This window comes from Puma concolor, chromosome A3, assembly GCF_028749965.1.
Source record: "Puma concolor isolate L17-30 chromosome A3, mPumCon1.1.hap2, whole genome shotgun sequence".
NCBI classification, from domain to species: Eukaryota; Metazoa; Chordata; class Mammalia; order Carnivora; family Felidae; genus Puma; species Puma concolor.
In genome coordinates, this window is record NC_141669.1 from 49,339,390 (window position 1) to 49,363,642 (window position 24,253).

Here is a 24,253-nt window from a genome sequence, read left to right on the forward strand (position 1 = left end):
ACATCCATTAGCCTCTCATTGGGCCATGAGGCAATTTCCTTTGTCTTTCATTATTCGGTTTACATGACTGCTCTGTCGCTCCTGGAGATCATTTACTACTTCTGGAATTCATAAGCGCTGGACTTTTGAAGGCTTCTTGTAAATAGCAGTGCCATAGGAGAAGGGGCAAGGATTCTGGTTTCAATCATTTGTACCTTCTTGGGCCAGAACCAGATTTCCTACGTTTGACCATGTGGGGATGACCTCACCCGCTCAAGGTTGAGATAAATCTAGGGATTTTTGTCAGTTTGGCATTGTCTTCACATGCTTTGGACAAGGGAGTGATTTCAGTATTTTCCTTTTCCTGATGACTTTTGGAAACCATCCACTCCTAGACTGAGCTTACTGTTTTATAAACTTCTCATCTGTTGGGACCTAGATTTTGTTTCTGCATTGCCTACAGAAATGGTTCTCAATCCTGACTGCATGTTTTGATTACCTGTATAGGTTTAAAAAAAAAAAAAAAAAGTCCCACCCATAGAGATTCTGATTGAACTGGTCTGGTCTGATGTCCAGCCTGTTCTTACAAAACACTCCCCAGGTGAGGACTGAGTGTCACGTGTCGGTTCCCTATGGTATCTGGACAATTCCCTGTGAAGGACAAGTGGTCTGCAGGAAATGACAGTTAACTGAACTGCACCGATAGGTACATGGGCTGCACAGGGCTGGGTGGTTTGGACTGAGGACACACTGGACAAACCTCACTGCTGCAGCTCATCATTTCGGGGTAGAATCTTAGGACCTGCAAGTCTCACCCTAGTTCAGCTGGTAGCTTGGCTTTAATTTGTTGTCTGCCTTTGGGTGTTGTGCCTTGGTTTCCTTATCAATAAAATGGGGCTAATCAAAGCCTGAGGTCATATTTTTGTTTGAGGCAAAAACCAGTAGTAAAATTTGCCACCACAAGCTTTTTGTAAAATGGTCACATTGCTGTCATAGAAACATGGATGGGAGTTTTGAAAGTGGAAGCAGCAGGGATGTGTCTGGGATCCTGGTCAGTTAATCCATGGGGCCCAGATGCAGACCTATGGATCCTCCTATCTGATCCTGCCATCAAGAAGTGGCTGAAGGAATGTCACAGCCTCCCCTCACTGGTGGTTAGAACTGCCGCATCTCCTTTGTGCTAACGGAGGGGACCTTCCCATGAGTTGGATATGCTGTGGCCCAAGACGTCAGCGTGCGATGGTGGAGCCCTGTTCTGGGCACCAGTGCCCTGGGGGCCCTGCACACCCTGCAGGGAGGAGCAGGCCTGCTGGCAGCCACACCAGTAAGGCTGCTCACACTTGAGCCCAGCTCCCAGGCCTGGACCTGGACCATGGAGTGGTTACTTCAGATCCTGGTTTCCTGAGATAAACTTTTTTCTCTAATTCCCCATCCCTGGGAGCTGCACGCTGCACCTGCACACATGGGCTCCCTCCTGCTTCTGCCCCTGTCCAGCTTGTCCTATGGATCTCAAGCCCGGCTTGTGCGCTCACCCACCCCCACCCTTCAGGCCAGTCCAGCAGATCCTACGGGCCCGGTGGGGAGCAGCTCTGCAAGGCGGCCACTGAGCATCTGCCCTGGTCTGGCACAGGGGCCTCATGCCCCTCCCTTACATCTGACCTAATGTCGGAATCGCTGGGTAATGCTATGCTTTCATGGTGTCCTCATGCAAAATAGATGATGCAAAATAGAAGATTTCCTCTCTTATGATAGTTGTGCTATTAGGGAAATGCTGGATCTTCTCGTTTTGGGATAAATAAGATGAGACCCTGATTACTTTCAATTTCTCTTAGTCTACAGGTTATGTCCCTTCATCACCTCTAAGGCTATGGGGGTGTCAAGCCACACAAAATACCTGAATAAAAAGGTAATCACAGACAACTATTTTACGGGTGGGAAAATAGAGCATAGAGAGTTTTCTTGATATGTAATTGTACAAGTGAATGGGACTTGAAGTAAGGACTCTTTTCCATGGAAGGGGCAGGGTCGGGGGTGGGGATGGCAGTGGACATGGGCAATGGTGGCAGTAGAATGTACTGCCTAAGGAGCTTGGCTGCAGGGACAAACCTGTCAGGATGCTGTGAGGATTAAAAGAAAGATATGTGACAAGGAAGGGCACAGGGCCTGGCAACGGAGAGGCCAGTACACGTACAACATGTGCACATCCACACACTTCACTGAAGCCAGCGGCTCCGAGCAGTCCTTTTCTAAGGTTCAGCCATAGCCCATGGGGTGGTCTGGGACAGCTTCTGGGAGCATCTGTTTCTGTAGGACCCTGGAGCAGTCACTTCAAAGCCATTCCCTCAAAGTTGGTCTCTATGCAAATATGTATGTTCTGGAGAGTGAGCCTAAGACTCCCAAGAGGGTTCTTGAGCCTCCTAGGTCGAGCTGTACAACCAGAGGCAGGGGCTGCCTTGGACGGCAGCTCTCATCCCTCTGTATCTGTGGCTCCTAAAACCAGCTGGAATGCAGGGGCTCAGCAGTGGCCTTCATTATAATGAAATGAGGTGATCCTAAGCAGAGTATTTAGTCCAATGCCTGTGCGCCCTAAGTATTCAACAAATGTTAGCAGTTCTTAACAGCCGTTGTAAACCCAAAGCTAGGTTCATGGATCAGAGAGTATTTCCAAATGTCCTTCCTCCAGGTTTAGGGGGGCAAATAAATAGGCTCTGGATTAGGGCCAGATTATGGTAAATCTATGCCATCTATTGGCATTAGTATGTTTAATTATTTACTCATATATTTAGCACACATTTATTGAGCACCAATTATGTGTGTAGCCCTGTGCCCAGCACACAGTCCCCTGATCCCTCATGTTCGTGCATGGCCATGCACAGGGCAGACACACATATTACACCAGGAAAACCCACTTCTTAATACGGCCTCTCCATCTGCCTGCTGATAAAGCTGGAGAGTTAGGGAGATCTCTGATCGCGGCACCTTACAGGCTAGGGTGTGGAATCTAGAGTTAGTCAGGTGTGTATTTTACAGATAAGTAGACTGAGGCCTGAGAGGGGAGTAGTGCCCAAGTTCAGACAGTAATTTAGCAGCCATCTGAGGCTAGAGCTGCTTTCCTGATGAATTTAGGAAACAAGGGTGCTTTTGAGCAGACCAGTCACCTCTGTGTGGGAGAGAGATAGTCTTTACGTTTTCATTTAGACATGGGTGTTCTTTTCTTTTTTGAAGAGGTGCATTTCAAGATTAAATGAAGTAGCTCTTGAATAAGTCTAGAACAGTGGTCCTCAATCCTGACTGTATTAGATCATCTGGAAAGCATTTCAAAAATACTGATGTTGGAGCCCCACCCCAAAGCCAATTAAATAAGCATTTGAGGGGGTGGAACAGGGGCCTCATCATAGTTTTTAAAGCTCCCCAGGTATTTCTAATATACAGTAGGGGCTTCACAGTCTAACATGCAGTCAGTCTAGTATACAGGCAGTGGTCTAGAAAGCAGTGCTTCCGAAATTGTAGCGCACATGTGATTTTCTGGAGATCGTGCTAAAATGCAGATTCTGATTCAGTAGGTCAAGTGGGACTGGAAAGTACCTATTTCGAACAAGCTCCCAGTTGATATTAATACTGCCAGTCCACTAGGGTAGCAGCTCTAGAAGGCACCCTGGATTCTCTTCATACACTGGCCACTGGTTACTCCAGCCAGAGGTCTGGAAGTTACTTCTTTCCTTCATCGTCTCCCCATCTGCCCCAGCAGCTCTTGGTCCCCGTCTCTTGTCAATTCCACCCCACTGCACCCTGCCCTGCGGCTCCTCCGCTCGAATCCTTTCTTGATGTACTGGATCCACATTCTCTTCCCCCTCCCCCGCCACCACTCCGCACTCCCGGCCATGTTCTCTGCTAGACTGCCTCTTGATGGGGCTTTCTCATTCCTCCTAGCCTCTGCCCAAGCTGTTTTTAATGACCTATCTCTTAAGAGACCACAGCATCCCTGGAGCTTCTCTCTGCTTGTACTAGTCACCTAGGACGATGGTCCACGAACATGCCCTTCTGATTCATTTCTGCGTTGCCAGCGCCCAGCTCAGCGCCTATCAGGCTTTGCATAAATAGTTGCTGAATTTAACAAACAGAACCTCAACTCTGAATACGCAAGGCCAAACAAAGACCTCAGCGCTCTCCTTCTGATCAAAATGAACATTCCTTCGAGATTATGCATCAGGCTTTAAACTTCCCGATTGGGGGGGGGGGAGTTGATCAAATTTAACAAAGTAAGTACCTATATCCTGTCTTCTGGGCTGGGTGGTTTAATAGGGGGCTCAAAGCAGGCGACGGGACAGGAATGAGAGATGGATGCTGGCAAGAGCTTGGAGGTCTGCTTTCAAATCTCGACTTATCCCAGCAGGGGGAAAGGCTAGAGCTCTGGGACAGGGTGGGGACGGCGGATGGGGAACCTTCCGCGGCCCTGGAGTGGGTCGGAAGCGTGGGGAGGCAGGCAGGAGTTTGGGAGCGTGAACTAACTTGGCGTGGAGGGAGGCGCCGCACGCCGCAGGCGTTCAGGTTTCCCGTCTTTCCAGCGCCCACACGGGCCGCTGGCTTGGGGAAGGGGGCGGGGGAGAGGGAGGGCAGGTCCGGAGCCGAGGGGGTGGAGGAGGGGGGAGACCGAAGGAAATGAGACAACCTTTTCCTCCCACTGACTCGGGTTGCTCCAGCGTCTGCGGGGCTCGGTGCGGCCGCCCGTGAGCGCCGAGGCCAGGACCCCGCGCCCCGTGCCAGCCCTGGCGGCTCCTCCACTGGGATTTCTTTCCGAGGCGTCAGTGCCAGCCCAAGTCGGGGGCAGCGCTTTGCCGCTTCCCCCCCTCGGTGATCGGCTCCGGGTCCCCCGGCTCGGCTCAGCGCGCCCCGAGCGCAGCCCCCGGAAGTGCGCGCCGGCGGCCCCGGCGAAGGTAAGCGGCGCCCGAGAGCGCGCCCCGGGAGCAGGGGCGCCAGGCATCCTCAGCGGGCCTGGGCGTCCCCCGAGCGCCCCCTCTTCGGAAGCACCCAGAGCACTTCTGACCTGAAGCCGCTCCTTTGTTCCTGACCCCCTGCCCAGGTGTTGTAGGCTGGGTCCCCGAGGGAACGCTGCTTCCCAGTGCTTTCTTTTTTGCTTCCTCTTCCAATTTTCCTGTTGCTTCTCCCGCCCCTAGCTTCTTTTTCTCAACCCCCAAACTCTTAGCTCTCTGACTCTGCAGCCGGGCTTCGGTGAGCGGGTCCTTCCTTCCCAAATCTCGGCGCTTCTGTCCTCCTCCGCCTCCGGGAGCACGGGCTGACCTGGCCCGCCCGCGGCAGCGACTGGCTTTGACCCCGGGCCTGCCGGGTGCGGACCTGCCCCAAATCTCTGTGGCGCACGTTGAACTCACTGATCTCACCCCTTTTGGAGGCACCCAGTTCGCCGTGCGCTTTTGGCGACCCCCAGGACGCCGGAATCAGAGCCTACTGGGGAGTGGAAAGGCTCTTGGCGCCCCCTAAAGCCTCAGTGGGAGGTGGAAAAGGGCGCAGGCGGCTCCTTGGTGCTCTGTCCGGGTTCCCCACGGTTGTAAGGAGTGAGGGGAGCACGGGATCCCGGACGCAGGAGGCATGGGAGTAATGAGGATATCTCTCTGAAGGAGAGGAGGGCCAACCACATCGTGCTAGCTTGCCATTTTGCTTTTAAACTGCCTGAGTGGTCACATCAAGCCTCTGAGTAGGGACTCTACCCTTATTTTGCAAACGGGCAAAATGAGATGCAGAGAGGTCAGGTAATGTGTCCAGGGCCACACAGCTGGGAAGGGGCCCAGCCAGGATTTGGGTACCAGTTGGTTTATACCACATATCCCATATCCAACCCTATACAGGGTTCCTCTATCCGGAGTGAGCAGGAACACATCACCTCCCAACGGCTCACACCATGGAGGATCAGACTTTTTCTTTTTTGAGCAAATGCAACTTGATGCTTTTCAAACCCAAATGATTTATTTAGTTCCTACTATGCTCGAAGTTCAGTGCCAAGCCCTGAGGTTTCATATTTGACCCTCACTCCTTCAACCTCTAATCATCATCCGGTCTCTCCAGAAATACATAATTCTGCCCCAGAAGGCTGACCTGAGTCTCTTTCCCGAGAGGCAGTTAAGATCAGTGGCTGGAGTGTTTGGATCCTGGCTGGGGCCTTCCTGTGTCTTTCTACAGCTGGAGCTCCTGTCTGTAAAGTAGGGATGGGAGGGTTTAAAGCAGTTGTTCTCAACTGGGGTTTCCATTTTTGCCTCTCCAGTGACATCTGGCAATGTCTGGAAACATTTTTGGCTGTCAGCAGGTAAGTGGGAGAGGATGCTATTCATCTGGTGGGCAGAGGCCAGGGATGCTGTTAAATAGCCTGTGATGCACAGACACCCCCCATAGCAAAGAATTACCCAGTCCCAAATGTCAATAGTGCTGAGGTTGAGAAACCCTGGTGTAATGTATCAGTTCATGAAGAGTGCTATTATTCCCAGCTCTCATCCTCTTATCTGCTCTAGTTTGGCCGATTGTACCAGCCTCTGTCCCCAAATCTCCTTGCGTTCCAGTGCCAGAATTCTATTGTTAAAACCACAGCAGGCCACGGTACTACGCTGTCTCAGTACCCTTGTCGGCTCCCCAGTGCTAACAGAAGGGATGGGAATCTGCACATGTTTTACAAGCACCAAAGGTAGATCCTGTGCATATTAAGTTTGAGAATCACTATCTTGCAGAGTATCATCTTACCTCCAACACTGGTTCACATGGCTGTTCACAGTAAGACCTCAACTTACCTTCCCAGCCTCACCTTTTCCCACATCTTGAGGCACCTGCCTTACCACCCAATTTACTATTTTGCTATTCTAGGTCCTGACTTTTTGGAAGGCCCTTCTTCCTCCTTGACAAATTCCTCATCATTCCCCGAGACTAAAGCTCAAGTCCTCTGCTGTGTGGAGCATTCTTCAGTTCCTACAGCAATTCTGTTGCTCCCAGCTGCCCCAGCTCTGGCCCTTCTCTGCCTTTTTCTTTCAATATATCTTTCCTGTAGTGTTTACTATATAGGGATCCTTTGTTCACCCCCACACTGGTCTCTGTGTACCTAGAACTAGCACAGTGCTGTACTCGTGGTGGTGGTTAAGCTTGTGGGCTTGGGAGTCAGGCTGCTTGTGTTCAAATCCCAACTCTGCCATTTATTAACTCTGTGACCTTGAGCAAGTTGACTCAGTCTCTCAAAGCCTTATTGGTAAAAGAGGAAGAAATAGTCTTATCTTCTCTGCAGACTGGTGCAACTAACTAATGAGATAATAATTGTTCATCTTAATACTGATGGCCACCTCCATGCCGGACATGGTTCAAATTTAGAATTTTATGTTTTTACTCATTCAATCCTCATAACGTCCCTTTAAAGTTAGAACTGGTATTGCCCTGTTTGCCAGACAAAGAAATGGAAGCAGAGAGAGGCTAAGTAGTTTGCCTCAAGTCACACAGTAATGGGTGGTAGGGCCAGGATTCACATAGACAACTAGACTCTTGGCACTGTGCAGGCAGGAGGCTTATATGTGGTCCTCCACATATAATAAGTAGTCAGTAAACATGAGCTGGGTTAGTTGTGTGCATTAATAAAAGCAGAAGTCCACTGGCTTTTCTACTCATACCACACCTGTGAGCTAAGATTGTGCCATTATTTTTTGCAACTCTTGTTCTTTTCCTCTCCTCCTTGCCCAGAACCCATCCTCAGAGAGACAGAACACTGGGTCAGTCCTCTGTCACAGTGCAGGGTCAGCACCAGTGAACTTGATGCTAAATGGAGCCTTAAGTGTGCCCTAAGGTTAGGGTCAAGACAGCATTTCCTGTTTGGGGAGGAGGATATGGAGTCAGTACACCTGCCTGGGGAGAGAGGTGCAGATTTGGGGTCAGGAACCGTCTGACTCCAGCTTTGTCCTTTTCAAGCACGTGCCCTTTGCAGTGTGCACCTAGCATATAAATATCGGTGAAGTCAATCAGTGAAGGTACAATGGATGGGTGAATGCCACCAGCTGGGTCTCCTACCTTACACTTGATTCAATGCAGAGTGCACTTTCTCTCCAAGTGTTATAAGGACCATTTATATATTAAAAGTAAACTTGTAAAGAGAATTTAATGCCCCCTATAGGGTTTTGGAGAACCAGGTTTGGAACCAGTCCCTGACCTCCTATTTGAGTTATGTGTGATGTCAGATAGGAGGTTTACAGCTGATCACTTCACCAACTTGGAATCTTTTACTTCCCTGAATGCAGCACTGCCTTTGAAAGCAGAGCCCCTTCCTTGCTGTTCCCTTGGTCACTTGCTCTGTAGGCCAGATGGCCTTGCATAAATAACCTGCACATTTGTGTATTCTGGCTTCTTCCATAGATGTGGCCCCCCTGAGTTTGCTTGTTTTGGCAAGTCAACCCCCCAACTTCAGTGGGATGAGGCTACCTGGTATGTGCAAGGCCTTGTGTTTTGTTGGGGGTCACAGAAATACTCCAGTAAGGTTGGTTTTGAGGATGGAGCAGGGGGAGAACCTCCTTGTCCCTCAGCTCGAAACCCCTCAGATCCCCTGGGGCACCGCCGTCCCCCTGCACCCCACACTCTAACTGCCTCCTGGCATTATCCCCTCGCCTGGGTTACTAGCTGGCTGATCTGAGAAACAGATTCCCCTGGGTGCTAATGACTGGAGTAAAGGTTGGATCCAAGATCTTTGGGGGCATCACCTGCATTTTTACTGAGGCTTTTAAGGTCTGGTCCAGTAGGTAAACTAGCCCAAAACAGGAATGTCAGGTCCAGTGCCAAGTTTTCGGGTCTCTGACATCACACCTTGGCCGCCACCTTGAGTATTACCTCTTAACTGACCAGCAGGCAGATTCTTAATGAAGCTGGTTCCTACTTGTGTGTTTGTTCTAGGGAAAGACACCTCACCTGTTTAGTCTTGGGCTGTGTTCCCTGTGAAATCTACCACTGGTGTTTGCCTCTTTGTGAAAATCTGACGCTGTAAGGGGCATTTGGTTTAGACTAAACTAGATCGCACCTTGAAGTATCAGGGTGGGTTTGGAATACACATGGGATAAGTAGTTGGTGTCGGGTGCCAGAGATATGAACATGAAGAGGTCGCGGTCTTTATCATCACGGTCACAGTCTGTGATGTGTGAAGGACACGTGAACAGGTCATCACAGTGTATTAAGTGGAGTTAGAGATACGAGCAGAGACCTGGGGGCTGAAAGGCACCAGCCACTAGGGAGTCAGGAGACGTTTCCGAAAGAGGAGGATGTTGGAGGGTCTTAATGGAAAAGTAGCTTGCTGGGTTTGGGGGGTATTGGTGAGCATGGGTGTGGCAGACAGGAAACTGCATGTACATGGTACAAAGCCAAGAAAGGGCCTGACAGATGCGAAGGTATGTGATGATGAGGGCTGGTGATGGGCCTGGAGGGGTGGTGATGAACTTTTCAATGCTCCAGGAGTCTGTTCCTGTTTTTGGGGAGACAATGGAGTGACATTTTAAGCTCAGGTGTACTGAGCTCTTTGAATGATGGCTCTCCGTCCTGTCTCTACTGGCCTGTTTCCTCCAGGGCAATGGGACCAGAGCCCAGGGGCCGTGGGAGGGACACTATCTCCAGTGAGCAAAGAAACCACAGTCACAAACAAAGCTGCAATGGTGATTGTGGATTGTTTTGTTTTCTTTACAAAGCCCTAGCTGATGAACTGTGTGGATGGCCCCTCCTGAGTCTGGGCTTTTGAACGTTACCTTTAGAGCATCCAAAAGTCTGTATGAATTGCTACACAATTGCTAGGTTTCTCCAGACGGAGGTTACAGAGGGAGGAAGGAGGAAAGGAGAAGGGTGGTGAGGGGAGATTGATCAGCTCTGATTTACAGGAAATCCAGCACATGGCTCTGGTAGATCTACTGCCAGGGTGACCACCTTGGCTGGGAACTGTGTTTGGTTCCTAGCCCTCTGTTTGACCCCGAGGTCAGCCTCTTTTGCGTACGGCTCACCACAGGTGATGGATACATGTGCTTGCTGATCAGACCATTGATATAGGTGTTTCTGGAGGTCATCCCAAGACTTCCCTCATTTGTTTACCACTTAGTGACCCCCTGCCGCATAGGAGGCACTTAGTAAGTGATAAATGAGTGAACGAATGCCGCAGCATGAAAGTCACATCCCATCCCCTCAGGATGCTCAAGGCCTGCATGGAGACATAGACAAGAAAAGCAGCCAATGCAGCACACTGTGCTTAGTGCAGTGACAGAGAAGACGTGGGTGCAGAGGAAGACTCAATCCCACGGTCAGGGAATGGTCAGGGAACGGAGGCAGAGGGAAGGGTGGTCCCTTCTGAGGAACGTGATCCCTCCAGGGAAAGCGGCCCCCTGGGTGGTGGCTGGTAGGCAATTATAATCGTAGCCCCTGGGGTAGGTGTGAGAAGCCCTGCGAAGGGCTTTGCTTCCTTTCATTGCATTTCTCCTCACCACCACCTTCTGAGGTTGGTACTGGAGGAGGAATCAGGATCCCGCCCACAGCCAATAGGCAGACCTGGGATCTGATCAGGCCACCGGACTCCGAGCCCTTCCCCATGGCCTCAGACAGTTTGAGGATGGTCATATTATCATCGAAGATTCTCTTAGGAAATCTAATTTGCAAAAAGGAAAGTACAGGTGTGTGGGTTTTGTGGGGTGTGAATTGGGGGGTGGGAATGGCCATTTCGTTTTCATTTTGCCCCCTTCTCTGTCTCCCCTGCCTGAGGTCTGAGGCCTTGCCTTCTTAGGGGTTTGAAGCAGTCAGAAGCTCTCTGCTCTGGGGATCAGCACCTCTGTCCTCCTCCTCTCGCCTCCTCTTTGATCACCCGGGCAGCTTGCACTTTGTCCTCCGAGGTGAGATGAGGCGGAAGTGCTGCTCAGCAGAGAAGCAGCCGTAAACTCAGAAGAAAAACAGGCTTTTTACAAAACACCTGCTGTAACTTAAGCCTCTCCCCTTTGCCCTACGCCCTCCTGCCTGTGTCATTCAGATGGTCAGTAGCTGCAGGGAACAGATGTCAGGGGATCTTGTTTCTGCACGGGGACCCCTGATCAAAAGGGCTGCCTAAAGCTGTCTTCCTCTGGGCACCTCCACAAACACAGCTGACTTGTCCTTTTACTCCCTCACTTTGTTGGGACAAGACAGGCCCCAGCAGCCCATGGGAGAGGGTGGGAAGGGCCTCTTGCTGGAAGATGCATGCATTATTTTCCTGAAGCTCCCATCCTTTGTGCCACTTGGGTGAGCCCCCTCTGACAGCAGCAACCTTCCTTGCTAAGGTGAGATGTGACTGGGAAACTGTGGGTGGGCAGAATGAGCACTGCAAGGCGAGTCAGCACTGACACTTTCCTGCTGGGAGGACTTGGTCCTTTCATGCCTCAGTGGGCCAGTTCCATGGGGCAGGGATGGTTGGCCTGGAATTCTCCAACATTATACTCCGCTGCACATTAAAGTAGGATGCACTGTGAGGGCTTTGTGGAAATACAGAAAGCAATGACCTGGACATTTAGAGTCTGGAAAAGACACGCATGAAAGTGAAGAGCGTCCCTGGGGATGGAAGCTTGTGTGCTCACAGAGGCAGCTTGGTGGCTTTGGTGTGTCTGCTCAGCTCAGACTGTCGGTGTTTACTGACACCCTTTGTGGCAGGCACAGTTCTAGGCCCTGGAAACACAGAGAAGGACAAGATACTCTTGCTCAAGAACCTCAGCAATCCAGTGTGGACACTGGACACTCAGAGATAGCCTACAGCATTTTGCTGTTCATCTCATTAAAGTAAGTTCTCTGGGGGCGCCTGGCTCAGTCAGTTAAGCGTCCCACTCTTACTTCAATTCAGGCCATGATCTCATGGTTTATGAGATCAAGCCCTGTGTTGGGCTCTGTGCTGACAGCATGGAGCCTGCTTGGGATTCTCTCTCTCTCCTTCTCTCTCTGCCCCTCCCTTTCTTGCGTTCTCCCTATTCCCCCCCCCCCCCACGCCACCAAATAAATAAGTAAATAAACTTAAAAAAATAAAGTAAGTTCTCTGAATGCAAGATATAGATTGCTGGAGGCTACTGTGAACTGTGGCTTATAGCAGGTGCTCGACCAGTGACTGTGGTGCCACTCTAAAATTCTGTGCTAGAGGCTATCACCGAGTGTTGTAATTATCCAAAGGAGGGGCGCCTACACCCAGCTTGGACAGCAGGTGAGTCAAAGAGGACGTGCTTGTAGGAGGCTGAGGTGGAGGCATCCAGGCTGCTGAGAAGAGAAGAACATCAGAGGCAGAGGAAGCAGGAAGAATACCACATGGCCAGGGGAGCAGGCATGGTGTGCTCCAGGGAAGGAAGGGACTAGGCATGGATGGAGACAAGGGAGGCAGATCTGTAAAGGGGCAAAGGAACCACATCACGGAGAGTCTTGATGAAGAACTTAGATTTTATTCTGTAGGCACTGGAGAGCTCCTGCAGGATTTCACACAGAGGAGAGACTGGGTCAGAGTTTCATTGTAAAAATAGACCCCTCTGGCAGTAAAGTAGATATTGGAGAGGAATAATATAGGTGGCAGGAAGACCAGTTGGGACACCGTTGTACTTTAAAGAGTGGAACGAGCCTGGGGTTTGGAGGCAGAGAGACCTCCATCTATATCACCTTTGTGTAACAGGCTATTTATTAAATGTCTCTAAGCCTCTGTCTTCTCATCTGAAAACAGGGACTCCCGATTCCTCCCTCTTGAATGGATGGTGTTCAGTATTATGTATGATGAGGTATGTGAAGTGTCTACTACTGTCATTGATCCGTAATCAGTATGTGATGATAGTGGTGAAAATTATTTTTAGTATTATTGTTATTTATTGTCATCAGGTGAGAAATGCTGAGGCTCTGAGACATTGGCCATAAGGGCAGGGAACTGGACACAAGCTCAAGAAATACTTTGGTAATAAAGTTGACACATTTTGGTGACTGATTTCGTGGGGGAGTAAGGGAAGGGCAGGAGTCCTAGGATGACTCTGGGATTTTGGCCTGGGCAACCAGGAAGAAGGATAGTGGGGCTATTATTCATTAGGAGACTTAATGGGGTGGAGGGGGAGGAGGTGGAGGAGGAGGGGCTTGCAGGAACTTGCAGGAAAAGATGATGAGCTCAGTTGTAGACAAACTGAACTTGAGGCATCTTAGGGATGGCCACGAAGACATGTCTAGTGGACAACTGGTTTGTAGGTTGACATTTAGGAGAGAAGTCTTAAGGAAGGCTCAAGGGCCAACTTTTGACAAGAGGTAATGAAGCCATGGTATGGCTCAGTGCCCAAAGAGAGATAGAGCATGGGAAGAGGAATTATGATGCTTATTGAGTGTATGCTGTATGTTCTGAATACTTTCTATGTGTTAATTCTCTCAATAACCATTGCCAGGGAAAACTATTACTGTAACTATTTTATAAATGAATAAATGGAGGCACAGGGGCAGCAAATCATTTGCCAGAGGTCATAGAGTAGTAAGTCATGGACTTGGGATATTAGCCCAAGCAATCAGATCCAGGCCTGTGCTACCTGTCTGTACCAGACTGCCTCAGAGAGTGGGTGGTCTCTGAGGGAGGGGAAAGGGGGGAACCTAGTGAAGACGACAGGAAGGGGCTGGGTAGAGAGGCAGGAGGAGATGAGAGATTGGAATGTGGAAGAGGAGAGTATCCAGGAGGGAGGAATCAATAACATCAAATGATGTGGAAATCCACTAAGACAAGAAGTGTAATATCCATGGATTTGGGAATTAGGGAGCTATTGGTGACTTGATGAGGAGACTTTGGAAGATGAGGTGGGTTAAAGAACAAATGTGAAATGAGAAGGTGTTGATACCAAGTATAGGCAATTCTTTCCAGAAGCTTGGCTTTGGAAGTAACGAGAGAGACGTTTTGGGTGGTAGGAGTGTCTCAGAGCTGGAAAGACCTGTTAGTATATATAAAGGGAGGGACGGAGTCAGAGTGGGCCCCACAGAAGGGCCGCAAATGCACTGTGCACACTGGGAGAAGTATCTCTACGTTCATTTTTCTTTTTCACACGTATTTTTAATATTTATCCCCATGTTCTGGATGACTTCCATGTTGATGGTTGGAAATCATTCAAGAAGCCCCTGATAGGTGCTTCACATGTTAGGGGGAGTAGAGAAAATTTCTTTCACAATGCCCGGGGTGAAGCATCCTGTGTGGTTAAATCCAGATCATATCAGACCATGTACAATACGTCATCTACTGAATTTGTCTTTGAAATACTCTCTGAGAGAGCACAGTGTGCTGGGGCCCCACATCACATATGGGGAATTAGTGTCTGCTCTGGAGACACCAGGTTGGTAAGGACGGTGGATGGCACAAAGCCTGGAGAGGAAGGGACTCACAGCACAGTGTGGGGACAGGGAGGGACACTGGCTTTGAAATGGACATGAGACCTATGATCTGAGTGGAGGGAAAGGAGATTGGGAATGTAAGTAAATTTGCAGGAGACAAAGAGTTGCTTGGATCTGACAGGAAATGGAAGGCACATGATAAAGCGATTGTCACCCTACACTTAGAATGACCCTAGATGATTTGGCTTCTGCCATTGAAGTTCTTAATAATGGAAAATATTGACATTTCCTTATAAATGCTTTGTTACCAGGCTTAAAGGACACAGGTCCAACAGGCTCTGAGAAGATACATTTATCTAGAGCCAAAGACAATCTCTGTGTTTTAATACATAGGTTTCTTTTGTTGTTCAGACCAGAGGTAGACACCACAGAGGGTTAAAAGCTTGACTTAAACAAGAAATTCAGCTTTGCCTTAGTTCATGGTGCTGACATCCCGGAGGCTCAAGGCTAGAATTAGGGTTTGGCTGCCAACTTCATAAATTTGCCTTGGTTGAAATGGCATCTTTGCTCTTCTTGGATACATCTCAGAGACATGCACATACCTTCACAGAGAGCCTTTATGGATGGGGCTTCCAGAGAGACATGGTCCAGAATCAGAAAGGTTACACAGGAAATGGCTTTGGGATATTTTTTTTTTCCCCACGTGAAGCAGCAACTCAGCTGAATTATTTGCTTGATCTTGAGCTTGGATTTCAGAAAAAGTGAACAGTATGTCTTTCAAGAGTCACATTTCAAACTTGAAGGTTCCCTTGGTACTATTGGAGGTACTGCTGGAGTAGGAGTGGTCCAGGGAAGGATCATTTCAGCCTGAAACCCCTCCCTATTCTGTCCTACCCAGGTCTCTCACCCTTTGGCTGGGTATGGGTGTGATGGACAGACAGGACACTCTCCCTAGAGACAGAGGGGAAAAAAACTGCAGGAGCCTTGCCCATCCTTCCTCAACAGACAAGGAATAGAAGATGTCCTTCTTCAGGAGGGTATGGTCAGGAAATTATATAGTTCAGTGCAGACATGGACTCAATGATATAATCCTACGTGTGGCTTTATTCCAATTCTTCAGGGTCTGAATTTACTGATACAGCAAGGGGCCATGTATACGTTCCGCACTGATTCCAAGAATGAGGGTTTGTATACGTGCTCCAAATATCTACAACAGAACCATCAGTGGTGCCTATGCCCGTCTGACCTTCTGGACCATGGGAGTACCTGAAGGGTCTGAGAGGCAATATCTGGTATGTTCAGGAAGTAACAGTTTTGATGCCTTAGGTTCTTTCATTTGTATTTGATTTATTAGTAAAATCTTTTTTTTTTCATCTGTCCACTCATTTGCTCATTTGACAAACTGAACAACTACTGTGTGGCTGGCTCCGGGCTACACGATGGTTGTGTGGTGGTGAATCTTAACAGTCTGGTTGCTGCCTTCTTAGAGCTCACAGTTGTTAGGGGACAGACATTAAAGAGATAAAACACAAAGAAATGCATAATTACAAACTCTGGTAAATGCTATGCTGGGAAAGAACAGTGTGCTCTAGGAGGGATAAAGAGAGAAGACAGTTTAACGTGGGGGTGTCTAGTAAGGAAGAGAGATATGAAGATCCATATCTAGGGTCTACGATGTCCCATTTATTGGTGGCATATCACTTCTAAGGAAGGAGTGTCTTTGGATAGGGCTGAGGGGGGCAATTCTAGAAGGCTTCATAAAAGAAGGAATAGTGAAGAACAGATAGAAGTATTCTATATGGAAAGGGAATAGAGGTGTTCTGGATGAAGGGGGCCTGGTGTGCTTGGAGGACACTCATTCAGTGAGGATGGAGATTAGGTTGCAGGTAGGGGAGTAGCAAGAGCTGAGCCAGGAAATAGGCAAGAGCCAACTCACACAGCACTGACTTTCTCTTGGAGGCCAGTCAAAGGAGGGACTGGTGAGTTATTGGGGGGCGTGTACTACTAGAACAAGTTATCAAGAGTCCAGAAAAATTTTTCTGTGAAGGACCAGAGAGTAAATATTTTAAGCTTTGCAGGTCTTACAGTCTCTGCTACAACTACTCTGCTCTGAGACTACAGTGGGAAAGCAGCCATGGGGCATAAGTGAATGAGCATGGCTCTGTTCCAATAAAACTTTATGTACAAAGCAGGCAATGGGCTGGATTTGCTTGTGACTGTAGTTAACCAGTCCCTGCTCTGGAATAACAATTCTGGTGGCTCACTGGAGGTTCGACTGGAGGACTGGGAGAGAATGGAGGCAGGGAGGCCAGTTAAGAGCCATCGCTTTAATTCAGGGGAACTAAATGGAAGATCATAGGGAGAAATGGTTTGTGACACACTCTGAGGTGAAAGTGACAGGACTACATGACCAGTTTGATGGGAACATGTCTTGTTGTGTCTTCAATGCTCAGTGGACTAATTCTTCCAGTGAAAAAAATATATAAAAGTTCAGACATTCTGTATGTGTGACTCAGAACCACACACATATCCTGGGAGGTCACCTGCTGGTCACAAGACACCATGCTAGGTGCATTACTTAGATTGCCCCATTGTTAAGCACAATTCTTAAGAATATCAAGTTGTATTTCCAAACTGAACTGTAGAAATACTAAGTCATTGGCCCACAATCGCATAGCTGGTACATCATGGAGCTGACATTGAACCTGGGTCTAGTGTCAAAGCCTGTGCCATTCCTAAATGTAATCTCCCATCCTTGCAGGGCATGAAGTCCCTCTCCCTAAGTCTCCCAGCTCCCTCCTCTCCTTTCTTTCTGTCCCTGTGAAGACCCATTCCACCCTTTAAGGTTATCAATTAGCCTCGGGCACAGCAAGGACTGGACGTGTGTTTTAACTGTGGAAAATATCAGGTGTGAGCTTACTCTTCTGTGCTGGACAGAGGACGTGTAGCAAAACTCAGACCCAGACTTACTGTTCTAACCTGATGATCTGTGCATGTTATAATATGGAGGAGACAGTGTGGCATTAGGTTACAGATTAGGAAATCCCTGAATGCAAGTGCTGAGATTAGAATATCGCCTGATTCACTGCCTGATTTAGATACCCAGGAGATGTTTGTCAGATTGAGGTAATAGTGTCAGATGGAGATAATGGTATCAGATGAGGGAAAATTTGTAGGTTTAAACTCTAGAGGCCAAGGTTAGCCCCGAAAGGACAAACCTGACCAGGTTGTGGTCAAGGAAATCAATTCAGTTACCATCTCCATTGGGTTGTCTAGAACTCCCACTGATCATTAATTTAGTATCTGTCCAGATTCAGCTAGAGACAGTCTGCACTGAATATTTTAAACAGGGATTTAGAGGCTGAGAAATATCCAAGAACAACTGAATTATGTCATGGATACAGCAGTCCTTTTAGTGAGACCTAGTGACCAGAACTGGGTCACATGGTAAATGGAATGGCAAAGAGACCGCCATGATTGACGTGGATCAGTCGCATGACCCGTCACGCCTTGGCCCCTGGCAGATGGACACAACAAAAGGGCTCCTGCAGCAAGCAGGAAGGGGAAATGCCTTTTGGGGAGATAAACACAGGTGTCTGCCTCAGCTGTTGATCTGCTTCTGACCACCAGCCTTCTCCCTCGCTAGGACTGCTATAACCAAGTACTACAGACCAAATGGATTAGAACAACTGATAATTACAGGTAACAACAGATAATAAATTCGTGAGACAAATTTATTGTCTCACAGTTCTGGATGCTAGAAAAAGTATCACTAGGGCAAGGCTCCCTCTGAAGACACTAGAGAAGCATCCGATCCAGATTTCTCCCCGGCTTCTAGTAGCCAGGTAGCTTCCTGTAGCATTTTTGTCTTCTCCCTGTGTCTTCACATCGTCTTCCCTGTGTGTGTGTCTGAGCCCAAATTTCCCCTTTTTATGAGGACACCAGCCACAGTGGATGAGGGTCCATGCTAATGGCCTGATCTTTACTTGGTCAAACCTGCAAAGATCCTATTTCCAAATAAGGTCATATTCTGAGGTACTGAGGTTAAGACTTCACCATATGTTTGTTTGTTTGTTTGTTTGTTTGTTTGTTTGTTTGAGGGACACAGCTCAGCTCATAACACAGCCCAGGAGTTCAGACTGCTTCCCGAGGCAATGTGACTGAGTGGTATCTACTCTAAGTAAGGTATCTCCACCGATGGTCATCTTTCTGTCCACTTCCTCGATGTGCTGCTGGGGACATGTGGATTCTGTCTCTAGTGGCTCCTGATTTGTCATATTTCAGATGGTTTCCCTTCCTGACTTCTCAGCCTCTGCCCTGGCCAGTGCTCTCTAAGCCATGCTCGAGTGCATTTGTCCTCTTAAACTGTCCTTCCCTACTTGGCACTCTGCTCACTCATTTACCAGTTTGTAAAATGTAAGTGTTGAGTTCCTGTTGCATTCCGGCCACTACACTAAGTTCTGAGGATGTAAAGATGAAAAAGGTGACAAAGACAGTTCCTGCTCTCAGGGAGTTTTTGTGGGAGGCCACACAAGCAAATGGGGTGAAACAATTGCAAAGGGAAGTGTGCATGCAGATTATGAATACTATGTTGTCCCCAGCTTAGTGTCCTCTTTGGCTCCCTAGTGCCAACAGGGGAGAATCCAAGCTCCCTAGCAGAGTATGCCAGGTCCCTTCAACAGCATCATCTCTTGATGTTCCTTTCCTTTCACTTTGTGCTTCATTCCTTTTGACCCACCTGCTATTCCCCAACTATATAGATTTCCATATCAAATCTTGTCTTTCTACATGAGTACTGTCTCTGTTGGAATGTGCTCCTCCTGCCCCATCCTCAGCTATTACCCACTTGATTGCAATTCCCATTCCTTTTTGGAGACTCACTTCTCTGTCCCCCCATCCTCTCTTTCTCCCTGTGCTCCCCTTTGGGAATAATACCTGCCTCCTCGAGAGAGACACTGACAGGAGCTTGTTTATCTCTGTAACCCCAGCCTCTAGTATCATGCTTGTGTTAATAGGTGCTTAGTCAATAAATGAGTGAGTGAATGAATACATGAATGATTCCTAGTCTGTGCTTTGCTCCTACTCACTTCAAGCTGCACTTTCCTTTGGACTTCTTCCCTCTAAATCATTTGACCATTACTTTTCTTCTACCACAAGCCCAGAGACCTCACGGCTCCTGACATTCTCTCCATTACGCCGACATCACTGCTATGCTGGCCCTGGTGGTCAGTGGCCACATGTGACTACCCATTCACTGCCATCTCTCTGGGGTGCCCTGCTCACACGAAGAAAGGCCTGCTTCCTTGCCTGTAGGAACCTGGTTCTCCTAGGATAAGCAAAACTGCCTCCGTGGCCTTCTCTGTGTCTCTGTTTCCAAAGCTTCTCCCTTTCCCAATTTTAGGAGCAACAGACTGCCATTTCTGCTACACTGATAATTCAACAATTACCTTTTTGAGCCCCAAGTTTGTACCTGGGGCTCTGCTGAAGCACATCAACTCTCATCTGCTTTCTGCCCTTCTAATCAAGAAGATCTGTTCTTTAATCCCTTCCTGCTAAATATATTGGGTTTCTTCTATGTATTGAATGATCTAGTGATTCAAAAATGTTTTTAGCATTAAAACTCTTTAAGGGATGGGTGCCTGCCTGGCTGAGTCAGCCTGATTTTGGCTTAGGTCATGATCTCACAGTTCGTGGGATCAAGCCCCGAGTCAGGCTCCACGCTGACGTGTGGAATCTGCTTGGGATTCTCTCTCTCCCTCTCTCTCTGCCCCTCCTCCACTCATGCTCTCGCTCTCAAAATAAATAAAAATTAAAATAAACTTTTTAAGTTAAATCTTATATGGCATATCAATGAGTAAAATGGAAAAAAAAAAGCCCAATATTTTGTTGCATGTTATTTTCTGTGATAACTCTAGCTTATAACATACAGTGAATAATGGAAACAATGACATTGTCATGAAGAACATGAAAATTTGAAATGGAGGGTCTGGAATGATGGGTACAGCCTCCAGACACCCTCACTATTAATGCGTCCCTGTGTTTTGTATTAGCACCATGGCCTTGTGAAAATTATGACTACCAGCCATTGGTAGTGATAACACTTTTAAGCAGGATCCCTTGTAGGTTTAGGTTATTCTGATTAAAACAACCCAGAACTTTGAAAGAGGAATACAGGAAAAATTGCTTATAATGTTGACTCACTAACCCTATGTGAAAACTGTTTGCATTCCTTAATTACAAAGGATCTGATTGAAAGGAATAGATGAACAGGTTCTTCAAACTATTTACATCTTTGTTTGGCAGAAAACACTTGCTCAAAACATAGTGTATCATTATGAAACGTTAATTATGTTATTAAAATTATTTTCAGAAACTCCAATGCCTGTTTCTCTCTAGTAATCACTTAAAACCTTTAACATAGCAAAAGGAAGGAAGGAAGGAAGGAAGGAAGGAAGGAAGGAAGGAAGGAAGGAGGGGAGAGGAGGGAAGGGGAGGGGAGGGAAGGGGATGGGAGGGAAAGGAAGGGAACGGTTAATTTAATTTGGCAGGTGGAGTCCAAACTTCGGTTGTCATTTTCACTTCATCAGTTATAGGAGGGGATGGTAACAGCATGGCCCTGCATTGCTGAGTTGGTATTTTAAAAGCCTGCCGAGAACTCTAAAAATAACTTTTTAAATGTGTATTTGTTTTTTGTTTTTTTTTGTTTGTTTGTTTTGTTTTGAGAGAGAGAGAGACAGAGTGCAAGCAGGGGAGGGGCAGAGAGAGAGGGAGACACAGAATCTGAAGCAGGCCCCAGGCTCTGAGCTGTCAGCACAGAGCCCGACGTGGGGCTCGAACTCATGAACCATGAGATCATCACTTGAGCCGAAGTCGGATGCTCCACTGACTGAGCCACCCAGGTGCCCCCCCCCCAAAAGCTTGCCGAGCACTCTGAGGCTAAAACAAGCACTAAAACTGCCAGTGATACACGGTGCAGCATGTTGTGTGGTCACTCCTTGCTGTACAGTTCACTCTTAGATCTTTATATGAGCAAGCACTCCATGGTTCCCCTGAGGGTTGCCTGGCATTTAACTGAGCATGGCCCACGTGAGCCAGGGTGGCAGTATCTACACATCCGATTTTGCAGCATGAGGAGACTTGCTGCGGTCTGAATTGTTAAAAGACATTTTTTGGAACTGCAGCTTTCCTAATTAATTACATGTGTTCAAACATATGCACGGTTTTGGCAGGAGAACCTTTATTCCGAAGTGAGCATGAGTGTGTTGACCTGTAGCTCATGGGGTCTGCGATTGTTCACGCTTGGCCTATCACACATTTGACTGTATCTGCTTCTGGTTTGAAAAACATTTTTAAAAATGTAATTTGATTCAAACATTTGTAGCATCTTCGAAACATGTAGGTTGGGCTCCAGTGTATCAGAGTAAGGTGTAAGACAGCTGTGGTTTCAGGGAAGCTGCCGGAGCTGGCTTGGGAGGGCCTCCCTGTTGGAATCAGAGAGACGTCTGCCCTGCTCGGGAATGTTCACCTTCCAGATGCTCAAGCCTTGTGTTTGACTTGAACTGCAGTGGCACAGAGCAGGTCCTGTGTGGCTGTGGGACTAGCTGCCCCTGGCAAATAGCCATCAGGAAGGGCTCAGGTGGAAGCTGCCTGCCTCCAAGGACTGACGTGGTTCCTGCCAAGGAAGGCTGGCACACCCCCTACCTAGACTTTCTCATTCCTTCATCTCCCCGAGGGACTAAACTGGCCTTGCAGACTCCCTGAACTCAGGGATTTTGCTCCACCCTTCTGATCTATCCTCTGATGTTAACTGTAGTGAATGGAGAAGTCAGATTGGGACCAGGAGGCCCACACAAAAAAGAATCAGATGACTAGGAATGTGTCTTGTTCCCATTTGCATGTTCCTCGGTGGGGCGTTATTTCTGAGTTCCCCACATTTGCAGATGCCTCAGATAGCCTGGACTTGGGGGAAGTGCCTCTGGTGGTGGACCAAAGCCTCTGTGTGAGGAATACTGGTTAGGAATAACATGGCAAGTGGATCGCCTTTTTTAATGATGGTCTTGATTAAGGATCCACAAGTCTGCCCACATGTCCAGCCCTACTTGCAATTCTTTTTTTTTTTTTTTAATGTTTACTTATTTTGGGGAGAGAGAGAGAGACAGACAAACAGACAGACAGTGTGAGTGGGGGAGGGACAGAGAAAGAGGGAGTCACAGAATCTGAAGCAGACTCCAGGCTCTGAGCTGTCAGCACAGAGCCTGACACGGGGCTCAAACTCATGAACTGTGAGATCGTGACCGGAGCTGAAGTCAGAGGCTTAACCAGCTGTGCCACCCAGGTGCCCCTTACTTGCAGTTCTAAAGAGAAAGCCACACAGGATTCGGTCAGAGATTCAAGACATGTCGGTATGGCTGACCAACAGGGCTGGAATTCTTTTCAGGCCCAGTGTGGTAGGAATGTTGTGATTCTGTCTGACCACTTCCTGCCAGTCCACATGACAGTTTCTTCTTTCTGCAACTGACACTGGCAGGCTGGTTCCCTCTAGAGTCCAGCCATGGACCTTTTCCTCTACATCTGGTATGCTTCGTCAGGGCACATACCGACTGATGACTCCCAAGTACCTGCAGTTATCACTCCAGGATCACAGCATGACTCCAGTCTTGCTTTCTTCCTTTCCAGTGGTATTCCCCCACACTTCTTTACATTTATTACAAACTGGACAGACTTTATGTTCCAGGGTTTTCCTATACTTCCTCCATGAAGGAGAATATGATGGAAGGCCCCTCTTTTCAAACAGCTTATAGCCTAGTGCAAAATATTTTTTAAAAAGCACACGCTTTTACTATATGCAGAAGATTGGCACACAGGGTTATAGAAATCTATCCAAAAGGGAGAACAATTATGTATGCAGGGGAAGATCAAAGAATGTTCTTGCAGGAGGTGATGTGATGTGATGTGGATCCTGAAGGATGGGTAGGACTCAGAAATGCAATAATGTAGAGAAGTACATTTAGCAGAGTAAAACCCAGAGGTGGAACTGGTTGGGAAGTATACAAAGAAGAGAGTGATTCTATTTGCTTGACATTGGGCTGTTACTGGAAAGAATTTTACTGTGTAGGAGATGATTTTAGGACAGAAGAGTGGCATTATTAGAACAGTTTCCTAGTGCTCAGCCTGGCTCCTGTGTATGATGCTGGCGGGGGGGGGGGGGGCGGGGAGGGTTGGGTGGGAGGCTTTTTTGAGTTAGGCAAGTGGCCGAGAGCACGGAGAGTCAGAAGGGATAGGAGGTAGAATTTTCAGGGCAAGGGAGAGGAAGGGCTCATGATAACCCCCAAGTTTGAACCCGAGTGATTGGGAGGTTCAGGATATTATGAACACTGCAGAGAAAAGAGGAAACGGGTGGGCGAGGAATGCATTCAGGACACAATGGGCTGAAGAGATATCTGGCAAATCCAAGTGGAGACTCCCATTCCCCCTTGTCCAACCTCAGTGTTTTGGACTCCCCTGTCAGGTCACTCCTCTCAGCTACGACCAGCCTGGCTTTGGCACCTTATCTGACTTGAGGCACTAAATACTGACCCCCTGATGGGCTGACCTAGGGCTGATGATGAGAACCTTGTTGTTCATCTCCAAGCCCTCACAGGACCAGCCTTTGCTCATCCATCTCCTTTGCAAATTTGTGTTCTCTTTCTTATTTCTCACTCATCTAGGCCTTCCTGGGCCAGAAGCCCCGGTCTCCAGGCTGGTGCCAGGGCCCTGGAGGCTGCCTTCCCGGGTTTTTTTTTTTCCCACCAGCTTAGGGGACACCTTGTGGCTTCTGGCCGGTGCCTCTTTTTAAGGCCCACAGGACTGGCTCCACTTTGCTGTCTGCAAAGTCCAGTCCTCAGGGCACATATGGTCCTTAGGGATGGGTACGGGCCCTCTCTCAGCTCCCAAGTGCTAC

General features: G+C 48.2%; 1 protein-coding gene and 1 long non-coding RNA gene across 5 annotated transcripts in view; one reads left to right on the forward strand and one right to left on the reverse strand.

Annotated features, from left to right (window-relative positions):
• The first annotated feature begins 4,622 nt into the window (after positions 1-4,622).
• The window catches only part of EVA1A (eva-1 homolog A, regulator of programmed cell death), a 50,361-nt gene continuing 30,730 nt past the window's right edge, over positions 4,623-24,253 (forward strand). For 2 of the 4 annotated variants that reach the window (XM_086700749.1, XM_086700753.1), the window contains exon 1: positions 4,623-4,913. The gene's annotated coding sequence lies outside the window, so the exon portion shown is untranslated. Of the gene's footprint in view, positions 4,914-6,253; positions 6,296-12,717; positions 12,747-24,253 lie in introns of those variants that run through there. The other 2 variants (XM_086700751.1, XM_086700750.1) reach the window with 2 other exon arrangements.
• The window catches only part of LOC147582429 (uncharacterized), a 67,534-nt gene continuing 55,333 nt past the window's right edge, over positions 12,053-24,253 (reverse strand). Inside the window, exon 6 of the long non-coding RNA XR_015249094.1 lies at positions 12,053-16,776. This is a non-coding gene — a long non-coding RNA (uncharacterized LOC147582429). The remainder of the gene's footprint in view (positions 16,777-24,253) is intronic.